The 21,660-nt window shown below is 36.2% G+C and overlaps 2 long non-coding RNA genes across 4 annotated transcripts; both read right to left on the bottom strand.

Moving 5' to 3' along the window:
• Positions 1-1,437: 1,437 nt before the first annotated feature.
• Positions 1,438-3,977, bottom strand: LOC118480318. Of its 2 annotated transcripts, none has more exons than XR_004861868.1 (4): positions 3,853-3,977; positions 2,672-3,732; positions 1,832-1,946; positions 1,438-1,769 (listed from the first exon to the last, which is right to left on the bottom strand). It is a non-coding gene; the product is annotated as an uncharacterized LOC118480318 (long non-coding RNA). The 2 variants fall into 2 exon arrangements; XR_004861869.1 differs by having other exon boundaries at positions 1,438-1,758.
• An 86-nt stretch (positions 3,978-4,063) lies between these two features.
• On the bottom strand, positions 4,064-5,122 carry LOC110891681. 2 transcript variants are annotated; one of them, XR_004861867.1, is made up of 4 exons: positions 4,975-5,122; positions 4,753-4,888; positions 4,523-4,673; positions 4,064-4,236 (listed from the first exon to the last, which is right to left on the bottom strand). It is a non-coding gene; the product is annotated as an uncharacterized LOC110891681 (long non-coding RNA). The 2 variants fall into 2 exon arrangements; XR_002565478.2 differs by having other exon boundaries at positions 4,160-4,236; positions 4,510-4,673.
• Positions 5,123-21,660: the final 16,538 nt, after the last annotated feature.

Raw genomic sequence — 21,660 nt, 5'->3', positions numbered from 1 at the left:
ACACTATGTAACACCATATAACACTATATAACACTATATAACAAATATAACTCTATATTTTGTCTGATATCATGTCTATGATAGATGTATAGTGTTATATATTGTTATATAGTGTTATATAGTGTCACATAGTGTTATATGGTGTTTATATGGTGTTATATAGTGTTATATATAGTGTTATAATACACTTCTCACACGTCTGGATTATTGTACAGAATCCCTACCCTGTATATATATATATATATATATATATATATATATATATATATATATATATATATATATATATATATATATATATATATATATATACACACTAGTCGTTTACCCGCGCGATGCGGCGGGAAACATATCACTTAGGTTGGTGAGTTTAGGGCTATGTATGGGGATGTAGTTTCTGATGTGTCGTGCGACGACGCTGGTGGCAGTGTAGCAGAACGTGAGGGTCGGTTGTGGCCTTCTTCAACGGCGGAGAATCCGCGGTGCGCTGCAATTGGTGGTTTCATGATGGCGTTTGGTGGTTATTGTGCGACGGCCGGTTACCAGTTTCAGAAGAAAACAAAGAAAATTGTGTAATTCTAGTTATGTTACGAGGGGTTTTAAAGATGTGGGTAAATCAATGGTTTTGAATGATGAATCGTATCATCAGTTATAGTTACCATGAGGCCTTCGGAAGTGGCTAAGCTTGACGTTTTTGAACCGGGGGGGGGGGGTCGAAAAGGTATATACCCAAAACTTTCTAATACGAATACCCTATCATCCAATTGATAAAAAAAGAATAAAAAATTAATTTAAATGCCCAAACACCTAAAATCCTTTTCATAAACATGAACTTGAGCCTCATTTAAATCATTTTTACTAAAACCATATTATTTAATCTTAAAATCAAGCAAAATGCATCGGTAAAACAATGCAGGAAGTTCAAGTGTCCCCGTCCTCTATAGTCACCATTCCCCTCCCCTAAGGTCAAATTGCTAATTTGCTATAAATTTTTGCTCGGATCCACTCAAAAGTATTTGAACCGGGAAAAGTAGAACAAATGTAGGTTGTATAACAATCCGTCATTTGAAATTGGTTAAACTTATTTTTTAATGCTAGAAGTGTGGACCAAATCTGTAAGTTTTGAATCACAATTCAATCATGTCATAGAAGCCGTGTGATCAACTCGTATTGTCTTAAATGTGGCTCATGGTCATATATAAGTTTAAAGGCTTTAAGCATAAGATTTAGGCCTATTCAAATAATAATTATAGATTTAAAGTACAAAATGACATCGCTTAAACACATATTGAATTATTATTGAGAAACTTGTTTTGAGTTAAACTTTAATAATTAAAAACGCACACGTTCATTTTCTTACCGAACAAGCATATATGTCTGTTTAAGTGTTTAAAGTGAGGCCTATTCTTTTCTAGAGATCATGAATCACTCTAAAAAAAAACATAAAACTCGGTTATTTTAATGAATCCCAAAAAAGAAAAGTTATAACCTGTTCAGAAATCTAGGACCTGCAACTACACCTATCACCTTCTAGTTTAGAGTTCTAAACTTTTCATGCCCCACACCCTATCTGTTTATATCACTTGTACTATTTCAAAACTAAAAAACACAAGCTAAAATAAGACAAACACATGCTACAAATGCTAAACGTAGTTTCTAAGACCACCATGGAGCATCACCGGTTCTGAAATCGGTTCCTGTCCATGGATCAAACACCACTCTGTCGTCTTCGATGTCCACATTAGCCAGTTCGAAAGACTGTCAACACGCTGTATACCTCGTCAATAAAAGCTTGTAAATATAATTGCTTTCTTTTGGAGAAAATACTTACCAAATGTATAGTTTCAGTGATAAAAGTAGATGTTGTACAGTTTCAATGACAAAAGTAGATGTTGTAGAGGAAGCATGCTTCTGACCACTGTTGACCACTGTTCCCTCTTTTCACCCTATGCACATGACAACATCGTGAGGATAAGGAGCTGTCAGTTGGTTTCTTGTTCAAATATTAGTACAAAACCAACAAGATATTGGTTTCTTGTTTAAAACCAACAAGATATTGGTTTCTTGTTTACCAACTAAAAATCTGGTAAAAAAATTATATCGAATGTTGAGGTCAAACCTCACCCACTTAATATCTGAAATAATTACTGTTAATAGCTTTTTTTGAGAAAATTTTGAAACTTTAATGGATTTTTTATGAATGGCTTTAAACAAAAGTGTTTGTGCTTATTTTGCATAAACGATGCTAAATAAATCATGTTCGGGTTAAGAAGGTAAAATTAACACGTAATGTAGGCGGAATTTTATAAATCAGCATGTGTTTGGGCCAAAATTGAAAATACCTTTTGTTTGGGTTGGGTAAACTTAAACGGGTGGCAAAATGAGCCGATTAGATATGGCAAAATGAGCAGTGTCAATCGGGTTGGGTAAACTTAAACGGGTCGGCGGGTTGAGTTGGGCTGCCAGAAACACCTTTTAACAGTTTTAGAAAACCGGTTCGTTTTTTTAACCGATGAGAACCAAACTGGTACTAACCGGTTTGGGGCAAAAAAACCGTTTTATTTTATGGGTTTCAAAGAGACAAAGATCAAGGATACCAACCAGTCTACAAACCGCCGGTTCGGTCCAGGTTGAAACCAGTTTTTTTAGATAAGAACGTGAAAAAACTGACCTGGAAACTGCCAATGCTCTCTTTGAGTTCCACATATTTATCGGGGGCACCAGTGAAAACTTCAGCAACATGGAACGGCTGACTCAAAAACCTTTGATTTTACTGGCACGTGCGACAGTCAACTTGTCGTCTTCACTGAGCAAAAGAAACTGATTAAAAAAAACCTTCACCAAACTGCGCTCGCTGCGCCTGTGCTCGCTGCAGCTGCTTGCAAACCTCCATGTATTCTTGAGTCCCATCCCTGTTTACCTTTTTAAATACTTTTGTTCCATTAATTGTCCACTTTGTTTTTAGTAATACTAACTGAAACTACTTTTTAAGTCTTGAAGTATGCAAATAAACTAAATAATTTAGTGTGCGTCATTTTCAACATATAACACAATAATATCGCACCTAAGCTATGATGTCTATTCAAAATCCTTAATTAAGATCGTTTTCATCTTCTGATGTTTTTAGCTGAAAATAAAACAAATACATGAACCTATCACCTAATTAGTTAATTTGTTAGTTGCGATCCATACACATTATCTTTTAACTTCTTTATCATAGTTAAAAAACTAATTATCCATGTACAAGACAAAATTAAAAAAAGCATGAGTAGGTTATATAGTTACTGATAATAGCGAAATATAATGTCGATAGAAAGTCAACGGACAAAGAATCAAGCATTAAACAAAACCCGAGAAAAAACTTAGACAGATAACGGACAAAGAAGCCAATAAACAGATTTACCAAAAACAGAAGCCAATAAACAGATCTCTGAGCATCCACAACCGTCTGAACCATCAAACTGAAGATCTCTACCACCGGAGCACCGGAAACGACGTCGTAGAGCCTCTTAACCTCCATTCTCGAGTTAATTGTTGCGAAACGCTTTCTCATTTCTGGTTTCCTCCCGCCGCATCGTCCTTATAAGCTAAACCCAAGCACCGTAACCCCTTTGAACTCATTTCCACATGCCGTGAAAGCAATAGTTGTCTACACGATTTGTCCATCTCTACAACACACCCGTCCGCAAGTTGAACGTGTGAGCTACAATCTAACACCCTCTCGACCGCACCCTGATACAACTAACATATGTTAATTCTTGAAAAATGTTAAAAAAATTACTTTATGAACGTGTCAACTCAACACAACCCGTTCCAAACATGCCATTATGACCTTTGTCCGACCCATTTTACCTTGACAAGCAATCGGTTATGCCCACCTGGCTCACGGACAATAACACTCTTGGACATACGAATCCGGTCCAACTCTAATGTGCCAACGCGCTTCGATCGCTTAGTCCACCAGTCGCAACACCCTGCACTCGATTAAAAAATTAATTAAAGAAACATTTACAAATATTAATACAAGTATTAAGAAAACATATATCAAAGTTTTGAACTTGCCTAACTTAACACTATTGTTATCAATCAAATAGTTTGCCATAATCTGCAACCCGCGAATTTTCTTTCGGGCTTTATCATCAGGAACTCCCATTTTTTCTACCAGCACTTTTAAAGCAGCTTTAGTAGGCAAACCGGTAACCCCTAAATCTGGGCGATCAAACTGTACCCTGCAATCTAAACCCAATTACAGATAAAATAGAAGTCTGTTAAAAATGGAATCAGGTCAAACGTTGTTTTAAAGGATACTAAATAATATTATTTTAGAGATCAGTAAATCACACATAAATCAAAATCAGTCAAGTTAAAAGAAGAATAACCTAACCTAAATCTACTTAAACATTGATTACATCGATGATTATGCAATGCACAATAAGTAAACACAAAATTAGGTATTCGAATCGCAAAACGAACAGTAAACAGAATTGATAGAGTTAAACGATGAATAACCTGGAGCACGAACATAGATTTGAGGAGGATGACCAAATAACTGCTCGAATTTGGAGTTGAGAAAAGAGATACGAAGTTGAGCTTCTCCGAGTTGTGATCGCTGTCATCTGAATGTAAAACTCCTAAGTGTAAAACTCATATCTGAGCTTAAAATGCATGTTCATCTACAACAAACCAACCGAAAACTTCAAAAAATGACCTTAGATATGAGAAAATATTCAGCAGAAAAAAAAATAAACCTACCTAGATCTTTTTCTCAAAATTAATGGTAGCACGATGCAAAGTTATTAAAGAAAGAAAAAGTCTCAGATCTGGGCTTGAAAATTCTTGAATGTAGCATAGAAACTCAGATCTGCACAGTTTTTCTTGCCATCTTCATCTACAATAAAGCAACCAAAAACATCAAAATTAACGGTAGAATGGTAGATTTGAGAAAACTATAAGTAGAAAATAGAAAAAATCTACATGATTGCAACTACATCGAAGCTTCATCCTTCTGATTTCCATAAGAATGTGTGTGCGAAGGGGGAAGAGACCTTGCGAGTTTAGGTTTCAATGAGAGAGAAGGGGAAGGGGGATGGGGGCGGATAATAAGGATGTTTTGGAAACCCTAAATTCATGTACCCGTGTGTTTTTTTTGAGTGAAGGGTATAATTGGGATTGTAAATTCTAATGTGCTTTACAAGGTTGTACATCATGCTTTAAGGGTGTTTTAAGAAAATTTCAATGACCTTAAGAACTCCTTTGGATATGTATATTATATATAGTATAGATATAGATAGTATAGATAGTATAGATATAGATATATATAGTGTGTGTGTATGTGAGGTTCATTGGGGAACACTAAAAAAGTGGGGAACAGTGGGGAACCGACTCAAACGAACTCCAATTGGACTCATTCCAGCGGTATTGAAACCGGCTCGTCGAACCCTACCTAGGATCTCTTAACCCTAAACCCTAAATCATAACCCCTAAACCCTAAATATATTAGGGTTTGGCTTTTAGGGTATAGCTTTAGGGTTTAGCCATAGGGTTTAGCTTTAAGGTTTGGCTTTAGGGTTTAGGGTTTAGCTTTAAGGTTTAGGGTTTAGCATTAGGGTTTAGCTTTAGGTTTAGCCTTTAGGGTTTAGCTTTTAGGGTTTATAGTTTAGATTTTACGATTTAGCTTAGGTTTTAGCCTTATTTTTTAGCTTTAGGGTTTAGAGTTTAGCAGTTAGGATTTAGGGTTTAGGGTTAAGAGATCCTAGTTAGGGTTCGACGAGCCGGTTCCAACGTCGCTGGAATGAGTCCAATCGGAGTTCGTTTGAGTCGGTTCCCCGCTGTTCTCCACTTTTTTGGTGTTCCCCAATGAACCTTCCCATATATATATATATATATATATATATATATATATATATATATATATATATATATGTATATATATATATATGTATATATATATATATATACTAGTCGTTTACCCGCGCGATGCGACGGGATTATCACTTAGGTTGGTGAGTTTAGGGCTATGTACGGGGATGTAGTTTCCGATGTGGCGTGCGATGATGATGGTGGCAGTGTAGCAGAACGTGAGGGTCAGTTGCGGCATTCTTCAGCGGCAGAGAATCAGCGGTGTGCGGTGATTGATGGTTTCGTGATGGCGTTTGGTGGTTATTGTGCAACGGCTGGTTACCGGCTTCAGAAGAAAACAAAGAAAATTGTGTGATTCTAGTTATGTTATGATGGGTTTTTAAGATGTGGGTAAATAAATGGTTTTGAATGATGAATCGTATCATTAGTTACAATGAGGCCTTCGGTAGTGGCGAAGCTTGACGTTTTCTAAAAATGTTCAAGGCCTTTGAAATTTAAAATCCCACCCAAGAATTGAGGGTATTGTTTGAAAGCCAAAAATCCGACCCAAGAAAGTGAGGGGGCGTTTGGTTCGCAGAATGATTTGGAATTGGAATTGTAATTTGTATAGGAATTAGAATTTGAAAGAATTGGATTTGGAATTTAAACATTCCAATTAGAATTGGAAATAGTTGGAATTGGAATCTCAATTCCATTTTTTTTGTGTTTGGTTGTCAAATGAATTGGAATCCATCACCCATCACCCACAACCACCAGTTAGAATCAAAACGGTTCGCGTCAAAACGGTTCGATTCAAAGCGGTTCAATTCGAAATAGTACGAGTCGAAACGGTTCGATTCAAAACGGTTTGGGTCGAAATCGTACGGGTGGAAACGGTTAGATTCGAAACGGTACGCGTTCAAATGGTTCGCGTAGAAACGATTCGTGTTGAAACGGTTCGCGTCGAAACTGTACGGGTCCAAACAGTACGGGTTGAAATGGTACAGGTCGAAACGGTTCGCGTCAAAATGGTTCGATTCGAAACGGTACGGGTCGAAACCGTTCGCATCGAAACGTTACGGGTCGAAACCGTTCGCGTCGGAACGGTACGGGTCAAAACGGTTCGGATCGAAACCTATGGGTCAAAACGGTTCGGATCGAAACGGTACGGGTTGAAACGGTGCGGGTCGAAACAGTTGAATATTCCATTGAATTTACATTAATTCCTTCTGTTAGTGCATGCGTCTGTCGACTTCGTCTTGTATCGAGTCTTGTACTAAGATGTTAGATCAGGGCACGTAGTTCGAGATAATAGGTAATTTCGCTTGAAATAGGTAATTCCGCTTGGAATGAACATGAGTAATTCCGCACGAGATTATCATGTAATTCCGTACGGAATTATAATTCCGTGTGAGATGATTTCGCTTGGAACATGTTCGATCGGAATTAGATCACTATATATAGGGTTCAAGCGAAATCATTTGTAATAGTTCCGGTCAGTGTAACGAAGTGCTGCCGAAGTGTCGTCTCGTTGTAATTTGTCATCAAATCAATCATACGACAGTTTAAAGTGTGTATCTTGCTGAATTAACCTCAGTACGACTGTTTCTGCCTTTTGTACTGAGTATAAACTCTTCTGATTGACTCGTTCAGGTCCAAAAATGATCCTGCAAGTGGTATCAGAGCATAGGAGGAAGAGTTCATACCAATTCAGCTGCAATTTCTGATTTCTAAACCTTCTTTTTCACACATCATGTGCGCATTTGTGTATTAACAAACCCTAGAAAGTTTCAAAACTAAAATCGGCCTATAACTTGATCAATTTGACAAATTTCGCTTTGAGATGATGACGTCAGCATAATTCCACACGGAATTAGAGGGTAATTTCGCTTCTGAAATTAATTCCGTTTGAAAGTTCATACGAAATTAGCTATTTCTGCTTCTGTTGGGTAATTTCGTTTGAGTGGTTCACGCGGAATTAGTAATTCCGCTTGAAAGGTCTGATTCCGCTTGATAATTTAGCACGGAATTACAGTTCCCATTGAAAGGTTGTCATTTTCATACGAAATTAGGGTAATTTCGTTTCAAGGTTAATCTCGTTTGGATTGGGTATTCCCGTTTGAAGGGATTTCCGTTTGAAGTGTGTAATTTCGTTTGAACAAAACAGTTTTGTGAACTTTGAATAACCAAAACATGGAAGAGGAATTTTATAACGCCTTTGCTACCCCGATTACTGTTACTCAACAGACAATGTTGGAAAATGAAACGGGGACGATGCAAAAACCGCCTAAGCTCATGAACATAGAGGAGTATAAAGGTTGGGAAGGACGGTTTGAAAACTGTGTTCAAGCAAATTATTTAGATGCTTGGGAATGCGTTGAGACGAAATATGTTAGACCGACGAATGATGTCACACCCTGGCTTTGCGGAAGCGTGGGTTTATTTGGTGTGACTTCTTAATACCATAGCTTAATCACAACAAAGCTATATGAAAGTAAAACCATGACGATCATCCATTGATTCATGTTTTAAAAATAAAATACGACAACATTGTTTTAAAAGTTGACACATGCAATGGGTTACAACAAGACATAATAAAAATATTGTTCATACGACTCAACCATAAAACATGAAATAAACACAATTTAAGACTTGTGACTCGTCCAGGCAAAAGTCACAATCCCTAAACTTGGATGACATCATTTCTCCTACGCAGCTTGACGACATAGCATACCTTGCCAGATCCCTAATTCCCTGAAATACATGTAATTTGAAAAATCAACAAAAAGTTGAGCGAGTTCATGTAAAAGTGACTATGAGTAAACCCTTAAAGTATGTATGAAAAGTCCCTGGTATGTAGCAATAAGGAAAAAGAGATCACCAATGGGTTGCAAAGCCACTGGTATGTGTGAGAAAGTGCAAGGAAACTCAAACCTAGCAAATTTGTACCAGGCTTCCGGATGTAAGACACAGTCACCTCTATGGGTCACCCTGACCTCACGGGTGTGGGCTCGCTACACCCAAATAGATCTATCACTCTTGTGTCCCTCGGTCCTAACAAAGAGGATTAATGGCCTCGAGCGTTGTACCCACCCCTCACATGATCTAGTAGTAATAAACCCTCCCTACGCTAACCATACCATGTAATAAATGTTTGTAATAGTTGTCGCATGTATTTCACCCCCGAAGTATAAAACTGAAATCAGTAAAGAGAAAAGGGGGACATGAACTCACTGAAGTGTGTCTCGAAATAGTCGATCCCAAATCAACCTGCCGCGTGACGACCTACACGTACTAATTCCTATTAGACGGACGACGGTGCCTTGGCTTAAGGTTTATCGTTTTTGGGAAATAGTTAGACAACTATTTCATATTTACACTTCTTAATTACTTTTTTTTAATTATATTCCTTCCCAAGGATGGGGGTATTAATACATGTGTGTTTTATAATTCCAAAAATGTATTTTTAAGTCTCACTTGAAAAATATATTTTAATTACTTTGTCTAAAATGTTTTAGTTTCCAATATATATATATTTTTCCCAAAAATATTATATTTTATTCCATAAGTTTTCCCAAAATAATATTTTCACAAAAATGTACAAATAGGAGTATTTTTTGAAAAAAATACATAAGTTACATTTTTAAAGTTCGCGTTGTATTACGATACTTGTATAACTTAAATATTTATTTTTGTGAGAGCGTTGATATTATTTTGGAGGTCGTAATTTCATGATATTTCAAGTTATATTATTTTAACCCTAAAAATAATATATATCTAGTTCATAAAATAATCACATAGTCACACAAGCGTCTTATTATAAAATATATATATTCTAAATATATATTTAACAAGTTTTATTTACGAAAATCCACCTCCGATACTTGGTATTTTGTAATAAAGATCATGGCGAGGTTTATATTTTGAAAACAAGTTAAAAATATATTTGTAACCATTTGGCATAAAAATATTTCTAAGTGTTATATTTTTAGAAAAATTTAACCAGAGTTTCCCCTGTAAATGGAGGTGTCCATGCTTTACGCATATCATTTTCTTTTTGTAAAAATCACCAAACAATTTACCAATCAACAATATACAATATTTATTCATCAATCAAGACAAAAATAAGACTAAACCATAACTCATGAACTTGAGAGTTTTTGTAAAAATATGTAGTAAGTTACCATCATTTTTAGTAGGTCTTGTTAACTTTAAAAACATGATTAGTTTCTTGTAAACTTCATTTTTAAAGGACTTGAAGTTTATCAACTTCTAGTCAAGGTTTACAAAAACGCTTCTTTGTTAAATTTCTTGTTACACAAGTGTTTACACACTTGTTTAGTTACTATAAAGGTGTTTCCTTCATAAAATATCCGGGTTTTACCCAAAACTAGTATTTTCTGCTTGGTTCTTCCGAAAACCCACTTGTAGATCTTTAGATCCACAAGCTTACAACTTCATTTTACAAGAAAAATTACGTTTATTCAAGTTTCAAGTTCATGGTGGATGGTTTCATCATCTTTTACATTTCTAACACAAACATACTACTAGTTCATGTTCTTGAACATGATCTAGCATGTCAAGATGATGATCCATCCCACTTTTAGTAACAAACAATATCAAATAATCACAATCATACAAGATTTACACACATAACTTTTCTTTATCCATCTTATTCATCTTATGTTCAAGACTTTGAGTTATGTTCTTTAGTGTTCTTACTTTTTAACCATTAAATCATCTATTAACCACCATAAACAAGATCAAGATGATGATTAGAGACACTTACTACTAGCTCAAGGCTAGGGAAGAAACAAGATGTAAATGTGGTGGATAAAAGGAATCTAGAGCGGTTCTTGAACTTTCGAAAGCACCCAACTTGTTTGTAGAGCTCCTTGCACCTTTGGATGTATGAGAAATGAGTGAACAAAGTTTGAAAGTGGTGGTGGCGTGGTAGAGAGGGGGCGGCCGTGAATGGTGGTTATGGAGGAGAGAGTTGTTTGCTTGATGAAGTGTTGAATGAGAGAAGGTGATTACCTCTTGTATCTATTTATAAACCAAGCTCCTAATATCCATCAAGTATTATGCTTACTAGATACCCAACATTAGCAATAAAATAATAAAGAAAAATGGGAGTGGGTCACCCCTTGGGGTGACCGTCAAGTAGGGGGGGGGTAAGGGTTGGGGTGGTGTAATGGTTAAGTTACTAATTAGTTGAAATCCAAAGGTATCTAGTTGGGGTATTTGTGTGTTTATTAATATAAAGGGTGTTAGGGTGTTCGGGGACCCTAAGTAGCTCGGATAAGTAAAAACTATGTCTTTGGCAATATTTTTATGTTCCGGGTAAAGTCCGGTTGTTCGGTTAGATATTGATCCGTTAAAGTGCTAAGTAAAGCTGTAAAGTGTCGTTTATATTATTTTTAGTGACACATAAAATTCTTGACACTTTAGAAAGTGTCTAGGACTATTTTACCAAGTTTTTGCACTTTACTAGTTATGTTAAAAGCTGAATTTTTGTATGTAGTGCAGAATTTTGTAATTAAAGTATGTTTGAGGCACTTCCGGTCACTATAACTATCACCTAGTGACGCAGTTTTATGATCCTCACCTCCCTACACTCCCTACTAGTGTAGTAATCTACTCCCGACTCATACTGGCCTCAGAAACAATGTCTGTCTAGTGCTGGCAATGTCAGCATGTTTACTGGGTTATCCGCTCACTATGCTAACTGTGCTTTTGTGCATCAAGTTTGTCACTAATGTTTTGTGTGTAATAAGGGGAGTGACAGTAATAAAGTATGATGCATGAACATGTATGTATCAGAAAACAGAAAGCAGTTTATTCGTAATTGCAATCAAGCACAGTAATTAAGCACTAATTAAATATTAATTAATTTATACAGATACCTGGTTTTGTGAGGGTTGTCACATTCTCCCCCCATTAAGAAAATTTCGTCCCGAAATTTTAAGCTTTGCTTCTAGTTGCAGGGGTCTTAGGAAATAGATGGGGGTACTTTTCTTTCATTCGATCCTCACGTTCCCATGTGCATTCTGGACCATGTCTGGCATTCCAACGAACTTTGACGAGTTTGATACTGCTCCTACGTGTTTTGTTTATCTTCCAATCCGTAACCTCAACGGGTTCTTCGACAAAGTGGAGCGTGTCGTCGATATGAATCTCGTTGTGACACCTGTGTCACTTCAACCATCAAACAAATATCCAAATCACTGAAATATTGTATTTCATACTTGGGATTTGTATAACTATGTGTATCGTTTTCACATATCAATTCTTGTTCGATTTCGGGCTTTAAATCGCTTTCTGGAAGGTTATACACGATCTAATGCGTAAATATAACCAGTTTAATGCAACAAACACTCCGGAACAGTGACATAGGCTTAACATACTTTAAATAACCTTTACATAACTTAGAAATAAGTTTTGGATGGTTTGGTATGCCGAAATCAAGCTTTTTCGCTTACAGGGACTAAATTCAACAAACTGCGAAAGTATGTCAAATCGTACTATAACGGACATTCCGGAACTTGATCATAAGTTAAACACACCCTAAATATCCTTTACATAGCTTAGAAATAGGCTTTGAGGGGTTCGGTGTGCTAAAATAAACTTTATGCTCATTCAGGGACTAAAAGCGTCAAAAAGTGCATAAGTTTGCATTATCGCGCATATTTTACGTTCTGAATATATCCGGACATCCAAAAATTTATGAAATCATTAAAATATTATGTTTTAGTGATTGGCATGATAAAATTCCATTCGTCGCTTAATTTGGATCGTTTTTGCGTTCGTTACGACTTCCGTCGTAATTAACCGAACAACGAAATCGTACGGCCAAACGAACCGATATCCGGCATATTTTTGAGCATGTTTCATGTCCCCTATGCTTAGGCATCATTGTAGAGCCTTGAAAATGGCTTAACGGGCTTTAAACGCATAAAAAATGGCCTTAAAAGCATGCAGGGACTGAAACTGCAATTTTTGAAACTTGTTTGCTGATCAGAAGGCTCAGGCGGCCAGCGTAAGCCCCCATAAAACCTTACGCGGCCCGCGAGGATCTGCCAGATCTGCAAAAATCAATTTTCCAGCTGTTAACAGCTGTTCCAGCCAATTCTTTCACTTGCACATGGTATTTTAAAGACTATGGGCCATATTTGGGGCTCCCATGGTTTTATAAAACCATGGGCCCATGTGTACGGTGTCACACCCCGACCACGTAAAACAACAAAACGTGGCAGAATCGTCGGGGAGTGTTGTAACAGAATCATTGTTTCATAACACATGGGAAAATTGAAATGCTGTTTTATTGATTTAAGAGTTACAATGTCTTAACAAACAAAGAAGTAATACAAAATTTAACTAGTCTTGCATCTTTTAATGCCACTAAGGCCTCGTCCAATCCTATGTGAGCATGCGTCAAAATTATCATCAAATATAGTACCTGAAACACATGTGAAAATACATCAGCATAAAAATGCCGGCGAGTACATAGGTTTTATTGATTTAGGATTCATGACTTATAAGTTTAGAAAAAGTTGTTTAACAAAAGTCAGTCATGATCCTTGTAGAATGTTTTGTTTTATAAATCATTTGAAAAGCGATGATAGATATGTATATTTAAAAGAATAATGTAAGGTTAAATGAATAACCCAGTAAAATGAATTTGTATAAATCAAACTGTTTTGTAAAACAATGTCTTGTGAAAAATATGCTATTTGTATAAAATGTATAAGTCCAAATTGAATGATTTAAATAACGCTACGACATGTAATATAATACAAGCACTTATATATAGGAAGTACCAGCGGCGTATCCACCATGCTTGTATCACATTACACACGTCTCGTTACTCAAATCACTTACCCAAACAAACCATCAATGTAAATTGCCCATGTCTAAACCATTTGTCAAATGTCATAGTAAAAACCATGTCAAAAATGTCTATGTCAAATGTAATCATGAAATGTGTAAACAAAAAGTCATGTATAGCAAGTGAAATATGTATCAACTAAACCATAGGTGAAAATGCACAAAACAAAGTATTGAAGTAAAACTCGGTTTAAATCAATGTTATGTTTTGTGGATGTGCATGCTATACTGATATAAACACTTATGCGGTATGTTAAACGCAATACATTCAAGCCTTGAGAGAGCAGGATAACCTTAGAGTAAAGGTTATCAAAGTGAAAATGTTCACGGATTCAGTCATTCCTTACACCCAAACAAACCTAGGATGTCAGGAACGGGATTTGTCAAGTCCTATGGTACCATTACTTACTACCGAGCGGCGTAGCTAATGTAAATGAATGTAGTAAAAGAACTGTTTAAACAAACCAAATGTTTTACCGAATGTAAGCATGTGATGTGATGTGAATGTACAAAGTATGGACTAAATGAACATACATAGCATGAAAAAGGTAAATGTAAATCAAATGTACTAAGTATGCTAAGTAAACATACAAAGTAGAAAAGTCATGTAAATCAATGTGCTAGCATGCTCAGTAAACATACATAGCAGAAAAGTAGTGAAAACAATGTGCTAGCATGTTAAGTAAACATACATAGCAAAAGAAATGTGATGTAAAACAATGTGCTAGCATGTTAAGTAAACATACATAGCAAAAGAAATGTGATGTAAAACAATGTGCTAGCAGGTTAAGTAAACATACATAGCAGAACATAATGAAATCGTGTGCTAATAGTGTACTAATGAAAATAGCAAGTATATGATATGAAAACATGAAAAGCATGAAAGTAACAAGTAGGCACATGTGTTTCACCCCAAAATGTTTGAAAAACAGTAAAAGAGGGGTCTATGTACTCACCTGAGGGTGCTTAGAAGTCTTGAATAACAACCAAGCAAAGCTAGAGGGATCACGGAAATCAAACGGACCTAAATCGGGGGATTGGATAGTATGAGGTTTCGTAAACCAAATGAGTATTGGAACTCATATGATATGGTTAATCAAAGCCCACATACTAGAATGAAACCTAACCTAAGTGCTTACGACCCATTACGACCCGTTTAGGTAGCTTATGCTACTTTAACGCGTCGTTCGCGTAAAACGCGTTCGGACCGCTTAACTAGTCCTCTGACAAGTAAAATATGCCTTAACATGTCTAATATAGTTACCTAATTAGTTTAGATGTCAAAATTTAGGTTACATATGCTTTAAATAAATTTTGGTGCAAAAAGGGCATTTTGGTAATTTACCTAAGGCATAAGAACTACTTATCATACAACTACTTAAATGACGTGACCATAAGGTATAACCTTAAAAGGTTATTTCATATACAACTATGGTCATCTGAAGTGTTTGGTCGGATCCTAATGATCGACCAAGTGGGTCGGGTTCGAAAGTATAAGCGATTGATTAGATCGCTTACCTTTACGACCCTAAACAAGCACAAATCTAAAAGCGACGAGCTAAACATGCTACAACTTGTTTAGTAAAGTTAGAAAACAGGTTTGGTATCAAAACAAACGGTTTTGATACCCTAGAGTAGTTTGGTTACAAAATACGCAAGAAAACGCATTTTGGCCGAAACTATGACTCGTCACTGAGCCTAGATAACGTGGTAATCAGTAGGTGTAGTCACTAGGGACTATAACCATCGTGATTACGCTCACGTTATGAAGTTCAAACGAACTTCGCGTTGACCAAAAACTGGTCAAAGCAGAAAGTCAAATGCAGTTTGACTTTAACGCCAAAACGAACGAAAAATGCGAAAGAATACTTACAGAAGGTCCCCGCAAGATTGAATTCCAAGTATTTCTCAGGTATGAAGTGATAACCACTCCAACTTAGAGAAAATCTCAGAATTCAAGTGAGTTGGGGGTGAGAAGGGTGGGGGTATTTATAGGATTTCTAGCACCGTTAGGATCGTTTCTTGATTCCCGTGCTTTAATCTTGAGCGTACAAGTGGGCACAAGGTTTTGTGATACTAGGGGCATCCAAAACCAGTCCATAGAATCAAAGAAACTAAGTGCAAAACCATGGGAGCAGCTGGGTTTTAATTAAATGAAGTATTCTGACCTGGGAGAGGCTTACGGACCGTAAGCAACTCCATACGGTCTGTAAGGACCTTATTTGCTGGCAGTAACTTTCAGCAATTGGCAGAACAGGCCCCTGCACCTCCAAACTTGGTTTTTGATGCGTTTTGACACGTTTAAGCCCCGTTAACCCCATTTTAAGGCTCTAAAATGAAGTTAAAGTATAGGGAACTTGAAACATGCTCAAAAATATGTCGGATGTCGGTTCGTTTGGCCGTACGGTTGCATTGGTCGGTTAATTACGACGGAAGTCGTAACGGACGCAAAAACGATCCAAATTGCGCGACGAATGGATTTTTGACAAGCCAATCACTAAAACATAATATTTGAATGATTAAATAAATTTTTGGATGTCCGGATGTATTCAGAACGTAAGATATGCGCGAAAATGCAAACTTATGCACTTTTTGACGCTTTTAGTCCCCGAATGACCCAATAGTTTATTTTAGCACACCGAACCCCTCAAAGCCTATTTCCAAGCTATGTAAGGGATATTTAGGGTGTGTTTAACTTATGGGCATGTTCCAGAATGTTCATTACAGTTCAAATCGGCATACTTTCGTAGTTTGTCAATTTTAGTCCCTGTAAGCGAATTCACTTGATTTCGGCATACCAAACCTTCCAAAACTTATTTCTAAGTTATGTAAAGGTTATTTAAGGTATGTTAAGCCTATGTCACTATTCCGGAGTGTTCGTTGCATTAAAGTGGTTATATTTACGCATCAGTGTGCTTATAACCCTCCAGAAAGCGATCTAAAGCCCGAAATCGAACAAGAGTTGATATGTGCAAATGATACACATGTTTATACAAATCCCAAGTATGAAATACAATATTTCATTGGTTTGGTATTTGTTTGTTGGTTGAAATGACACAGGTGTCACAGTCTCCCCTACTTCAGGAAATTTCGTCCCGAAATTTATTTAGAGGAAACTTGCGAGAGCTTGAAATATGAAGTTGAAAAGATCGAACAGCACTGGTTAGAGTCCTGAACTTCTAGTAACTTTAAATAACATCATGCTTGCAATGTGAGAGGGTCACTTATATACAAGTATATAAAGTGTTATTGGTGCGTCCACCGTACCTCTATTACATTATTCACATTTTGTTATGGTTGCCACTATTGGTTCTTACATAATAAGTCTTACCGCGGTTTCCGTGCACTGAACTTCATAATTATGTATGCATCCATAATTATGTAATTCCTTGCATAGTCACGTAGTGCATCTTATAATGTGTAGAGGAAGGAAACAATGAACGAGCCGGTGATGATTGTGATTAGACCATACTGGGGTCCTTTAATTAAATCAATGAATGATTTAAATAGACTACCAAGGAGTCTGTTCAGCTATATCACCATATGTCATTCTTAACCAGATTCTGAATCAATCTTTTGACTAGACCACTAAAAGGGGTCTCTTTGAATTATGGAATGGTACTATATAGTCCAAGGGTCTTAACGATTACGTAGAAGCCCATTAAGGATTTAAGGTAGTACCTTATGAATATCCTACTACGAATCCCTCATATGAAGATATGAAAGGTTCTACGAGGATTTGGATAACAAATATCCAGAGTATAAAAACACAAAATATGCATAAAAGAAAATGCAAAATGCATAAACACATAGTCACATAACCACAAAATTGTTTATCTTGATTTTAAACTTGTCATGATTTTGTTAATTTGTTCTGCTAACTGAGCACATGTATTTAAAGCACACCAGGTACCCAATCAATGGATTTTGATTGGTGCTTTAAACATTATCAAGAATCTAACTATGAAGTTAGAAAAGATCTTAAAGAGAAAATTCGATTTTGATTATAAGGAACCGAAATGTTCGAATTTAAGGTACACAAAGAATCCAATTAAGGACTCTGATTTGAATGACAATTTTCCACAAGGATCTAATTGTGAAGATAAAAGATCCGTATGGATTTTGGGAATTGAAGATGTTTTGAAATCTTGCACTGGGTGTGCTTAAGTCAAAACATGAAGTAAAAATGCTTATGAAGTTGAGATGCTAGATATGCCAAGGCGACATATGAAGCGGAATTTGAAGGTTAAGTCAATGTATGAGGAAAAATATTTTTGAAAACTATGCATGGGGTTCTAAAAAAATGTGTGCAATGTTTTTGAAACCTTATATATAATACTTTTGAAATCATAAAGTAGGTGTATTAGGTAGGTAGATTTATAAAAATGTTTAAAAATTATGCGGGATGAATTTTGAAATTATGTATAAGGTTTTTGAAAACATGAATGATGCTTTTGAAATCATGCACTTGATATAAGTAATTATACTGTTTTAATAACATTTTGAAATCATGAAGGTTGTTTTGAAAACTTATGTTATGCATGTTGAAAAAATCAGAACGTAAAGGGGAATGAGATTTGAAAATACCCTTAGTTATCTAACCAGGGATTTAAAGGCACAGATGTGCAAAAGAACGATTACTCATAATGTCACTTTATTTCATGTACTTCGTCTCCTACAATGAAACGAGTACTTAAAATTTTTGAGGAAATCATGAGCGATTACTTGAAAGGGAGAATCACAAGAGTAGTTTGTAAAGAGCATAGCTCCTTGATGTAGATATCATAGGGAAATGCCATACACATATGTAACTACATTTGTATATCAGAATTGCAAACAATGAATTTTATTTATGAACAAAACAGATTGTTTTACAATACAAGAAAACAGAAGAAACAAAAGCATAAGACAGCAACATCTTTTGCTCGGCCATAAGCTTATCCAAGGCTTGGATTTGCATCGACAACCTTCGGGCAAGTCCTTCGGAAATGGCCCATCTCGCCACAGTTGTAGCAAGAACGAGCTTGTGTAGGATTGTTGCCAGCTTGATTTGGTGCTGCTGCAGCTGAGCAAAATCTTGCTGTATGGCCAATAAGTCCACAAATTAGGCATTTGCGGCACTTTACACTGGCGTGATGATGAAGGGTACATCGGTTGCACAAGGGTGCAGTTCCGTTGTAGGGCTTCTTAGCTAGTGGCGTTGCCACTTGGCTAGGTCCTGCTTGATTAGGTGTAAATGCTGCGGGTTTCCTTGAAGCCTTACGCTTCCTTGATTTTGGTGCAGGCTTGACTTCTGCTTCCTTTGGTGACTCTTGAGTTGCTGCATTTTTGAGACGAGACATGGCAATGCCTAGATCCACAGACTTCAAAATCACTTCGCCTATTTGCTGGGCAAATTTGGCTGTTTGCTTGGACATTTGACCGTTGCTGAGGTAAAGAGACATTCTAGGGGAAATTGAAAGACATAGGAAGCAACAAATGAAATGTTATCGGATAAACAAAACAGAAAGGCAATGCATACGAATTGCGATCATTTGTTTGTTACCTAAGGCGAACAAATGAGACGGTGACAAATTAAAGCAAACGGGTCATAATAATGCATCGCTAAAGACATGCTCGCCTATAAGTGAACACTCACCCCAAGAGTTCCCAGGTAAGAGTGACTGCTCCGATACTGCGGATTTGTACGAACACTCTAGCCTTAGAAAGAAAACTCAGAGTACAGGCATTCACTCTTCCAGTTTGCACGTGTTCACATTATTTAGACCCAAACTTTGACGAGTTTGAAAACTCAAAAGGCACTAAGCCAAACATGAGTCGAACTGGAAGGGTTCAAAACCTTATAATAAATCATCCTAGAACAGATGATTAGTTTTCAAGGCAGATCAAAATTTATGTTCTTATTATGGTTGTCACTTAAGGATAAGTGACGGTATTGTTTTTATGACTAAACGCAAGTAAACTTGCGTTAGGGTCCTAGGAAGGTTATAGACTAGGTCAAAGCATTACTAATAACCTAATTCCCTATAACCATGAGCTCTGATACCAACTTTTCTGTCACACCCCGACCACGTAAAACAACAAAACGTGGCGGAATCGTCGGGGAGTGTTGTAACAGAATCATTGTTTCATAACACATGGGAAAATTGAAATGCTGTTTTATTGATTTAAGAGTTACAATGTCTTAACAAACAAAGAAGTAATACAAAATTTAACTAGTCTTGCATCTTTTAATGTCACTAAGGCCTCGTCCAATCCTATGTGAGCATGCGTCAAAATTATCATCAAATATAGTACCTGAAACACATGTGAAAATACATCAGCATAAAAATGCCAGCGAGTACATAGGTTTTATTGATTTAGGATTCATGACTTATAAGTTTAGAAAAAGTTGTTTAACAAAAGTCAGTCATGATCCTTGTAGAATGTTTTGTTTTATAAATCATTTGAAAAGCGATGATAGATATGTATATTTAAAAGAATAATGTAAGGTTAAATGAATAACCCAGTAAAATGAATTTGTATAAATCAAACTGTTTTGTAAAACAATGTCTTGTGAAAAATATGCTATTTGTATAAAATGTATAAGTCCAAATTGAATGATTTAAATAACGCTACGACATGTAATATAATACAAGCACTTATATATAGGAAGTACCAGCGGCGTATCCACCATGCTTGTATCACATTACACACGTCTCGTTACTCAAATCACTTACCCAAACAAACCATCAATGTAAATTGCCCATGTCTAAACCATTTGTCAAATGTCATAGTAAAAACCATGTCAAAAATGTCTATGTCAAATGTAATCATGAAATGTGTAAATAAAAAGTCATGTATAGCAAGTGAAATATGTATCAACTAAACGATAGGTGAAAATGCACAAAACAAAGTATTGAAGTAAAACTCAGTTTAAATCAATGTTATGTTTTGTGGATGTGCATGCTATACTGATATAAACACTTATGCGGTATGTTAAACGCAATACATTCAAGCCTTGAGACAGCAGGATAACCTTAGAGTAAAGGTTATCAAAGTGAAAATGTTCACGGATTCAGTCATTCCTTACACCCAAACAAACCTAGGATGTCAGGAACGGGATTTGTCAAGTCCTATGGTACCATTACTTACTACCGAGCGGCGTAGCTAATGTTAATGAATGTAGTAAAAGAACCGTTTAAACAAACCAAATGTTTTACCGAATGTAAGCATGTGATGTGATGTGAATGTACTAAGTATGGACTAAATGAACATACATAGCATGAAAAAGGTAAATGTAAATCAAATGTACTAAGTATGCTAAGTAAACATACAAAGTAGAAAAGTCATGTAAATCAATGTGCTAGCATGCTCAGTAAACATACATAGCAGAAAAGTAGTGAAAACAATGTGCTAGCATGTTAAGTAAACATACATAGCAAAAGAAATGTGAAGTAAAACAATGTGCTAGCATGTTAAGTAAACATACATAGCAAAAGAAATGTGATGTAAAACAATGTGCTAGCATGTTAAGTAAACATACATAGCAAAACATAATGAAATCGTGTACTAATAGTGTACTAATGAAAATAGCAAGTATATGATATGAAAACATGAAAAGCATGAAAGTAACAAGTAGGCACATGTGTTTCACCCCAAAATGTTTGAAAAACAGTAAAAGAGGGGTCTATGTACTCACCTGAGGGTGCTTAGAAGTCTTGAATAACAACCAAGCAAAGCTAGAGGGATCACGGAAATCAAACGGCATCCTATATAGATAACTACATAAATAACCGGACCTAAATCGAGGGATTGGATAGTATGAGGTTTCGTAAACCAAATGAGTATTGGAACTCATATGATATGGTTAATCAAAGCCCACATACTAGAATGAAACCTAACCTAAGTGCTTACGACCCATTACGACCCGTTTAGGTAGCTTATGCTACTTTA

The sequence above is a fragment of the Helianthus annuus genome, chromosome 7, assembly GCF_002127325.2.
Source record: "Helianthus annuus cultivar XRQ/B chromosome 7, HanXRQr2.0-SUNRISE, whole genome shotgun sequence".
Classification (NCBI taxonomy): Eukaryota; Viridiplantae; Streptophyta; class Magnoliopsida; order Asterales; family Asteraceae; genus Helianthus; species Helianthus annuus.
Note: the sequence above shows the minus strand (reverse complement) of the source record. Positions and strands in the feature narration are given on the sequence as shown.